Raw genomic sequence first — 2717 nt, 5'->3', positions numbered from 1 at the left:
CTTGTAATTCTCTTCGAGTTATGGGTTTTGTTTGGCCAACTTGATCTATGATTCTTGCAATGGGAGAAGTGCTTGGTTTTGGGTTTATACCGTGTGGTGACCTCACCCAGTGACAGAACGGGTAGCGAGGCACGCACCATGTTGTTGCCATCAATGGTAAAAAGATGGGGTTTACATCATTGGTTTGAGTTCATCCCTCAACATCATGTCATCTTGCTTAAGGCGTTACTCTGTTCGTCATGAACTCAATACACTAGATGCATGCTGGATAGCGGTCGATGTGTGGAGTAATAGTAGTAGATGCAGAAAGTATCGGTCTACTTGTCTCGGACGTGATGCCTATATGTATGATCATTGCCTTAAATATCGTCATGACTTTGCACGGTTCTATCAATTGCTCGACAGTAATTTGTTCACCCACCGTAATATTTGCTATTTTGAGAGAAGCCTCTAGTGAACACTATGGCCCCCGGGTCTACTTCACATCATATTTTCAGCCTTACACTTTTACTTCGTTGCACTTCTCGCCTTCTCACTTTTGCAATCAATCTTGAAGGGATTGACAACCCCTTTATAGCGTTGGGTGCAAGCTCGTTTGTGTTTGCGCAGGTACTCTGGACACTTGGCTTGATTCTCCTACTGTATTGATACCTTGGTTCTCAAAACTGAGGCAAATACTTACTGCTACTGTGCTGCATCACCCTTTCCTCTTCAAGGGAAAAACCAACGCAAGCTCAAGAGGTAGCAAGAGGTTGCCGGGGAGGATCAAGTCAAGAATAGTCTCCCATCAACGTGTCAATTTCTGGCACCGGGGATTATTCTAGGTGAAGCTTATCCAAGTAAGTGTCGCAAAATCATCTCTTGCATTAATTTTTTGCCTCTCGTTTTCCTCTCCCCCACATCTAGAAAACAAAAATTTACAAAAATATTTGCCTTTTTCATTCGCCCTTTTCTCTCGCTTGCTTTCTGTTCGCTTGTGTGCTTGTTTGCTTGCTGAAGTCACCATGACTGAAAACACCAAACTTTGTGACTTCTCGAATACTAATAATAATGATTTTATTAGTACTCCGATTGCTCCCGCCACTAGTGCGGAATCATACGAAATCAATGCTGCTTTGCTGAATCTTGTTATGAAAGAGCAATTCTCCGGCCTTCCTAGTGAAGATGCCGCATCCCATCTTAATACCTTCATTGAGCTTTGCGATATGCAAAAGAAGAAATATGTGGATAATGATGTGATTAAATTGAAGCTTTTTCCGTTCTCGTTGCGAGATCGAGAAAAAACTTGGTTTTCATCTTTCCCCAAAAATAGTATTGGTTCTTGGAACAAGTGCAATGATGCTTATATATCCAAGTATTTTCCGTCGGCTAAGATTATCTCTCTCTGTAATGATATCATGAATTTTAAGCAACTTGATCATGAACATGTTGCACAATCTTGGGAGAGTATGAAATTGATGATTAGAAATTGTCCCGCTCATGGCCTGAGCCTTTGGATGATTATACAAATGTTCTACGCTGGTTTGAATTTCGCTTCTAGAAATATCTTGGACTCCGCCTCAGGTGGAACGTTCATGGAGATCACATTAGGAGAAGCCACAAAACTCCTAGACAATATCACGACAAACTACTCTTAGTGGCACACTGAAAGGTCACCTACTAGTAGAAAGGTACACGCTATAGAAGAAATTAACTCGTTGAGTGCTAAGATGGATGAGTTAATGAAATTGATTGCTAGTAAAGGTGCTCCTTTAGATCCTAATGATATGCCCTTTCTTCCTTGATTGAGAGTAGCAACGCGAGCTTGGACGTTAATTTTGTTGGTAGGAATAATTTTGGCAACAACAATGCTTTTAGAGGAAACTATGTTCCTAGGCCTTTTCCTAGTAATCCCTCTAATAACTTTGGCAACTCCTACAAAAATACTCATGGAAATTACAATAAATTGCCCTCTGATCTAGAGAGTAATATCAAAGAGTTTATCAACTCGCAAAATATTTTCAATGCGTCCATAGAGGAAAAACTACTCAAAATTGATGATTTGGCTAGGAGCATTGATAGAATGTCTATTGATATTGATGCTTTGAAAGTTAGATATGCTCATCATAAGATCAATATGGATGAAACTTTGAAAGCTATGCATGTTTCCATGAATGAGAGCAAAGAAAGAACCGCCCAAATTCATTCTAGACATGAATGGCTTAAAAAGGCGTGTTCTCGTGATAAGAATCACGAAGATCTTAAAGTGCTTGGTGTGACTCCCATTGAATCCTTGTTTTCTAGTGTCAAATCTAATGATGATGGGGCTGGATATGAATCCACTTTGGTTGAAAAACGCTCCAATGATTCGGAGTCCATCTATCTTGATGCTAAAAGCATTGAAAGTGGAGTAGAAGATATCAAAACTTTGAGTAGTAATGAAACTACTACTTTGGATTTCAAGGAATTCAATTATGATAGTTGCTCTTTGATTGAATGTATTTCCTTGATGCAATCCATGCTAAACTCTCCACACACTTATAGCCAAAACAAGGCCTTTAGCGATCATATCGTCAATGCTATGATAAAATCTCTTGAAGAGAAACTTGAGTTGGAAGTTTCTATTCCTAGAAAGCTTCATGATGACTGGGAACATACTATCAAAATCAAAATCAAAAACTATGAATGCAATGCTTTGTGTGATTTTGGTGCTAGTGTTTCCGCGATTCCAAAGTCTT

Source organism: Hordeum vulgare, chromosome 3H (assembly GCF_904849725.1).
Source record: "Hordeum vulgare subsp. vulgare chromosome 3H, MorexV3_pseudomolecules_assembly, whole genome shotgun sequence".
Lineage (NCBI taxonomy): Eukaryota > Viridiplantae > Streptophyta > Magnoliopsida > Poales > Poaceae > Hordeum > Hordeum vulgare.
The sequence above is the reverse complement of the archived record's forward strand: the minus strand, read 5'-3'. Positions refer to the sequence as shown.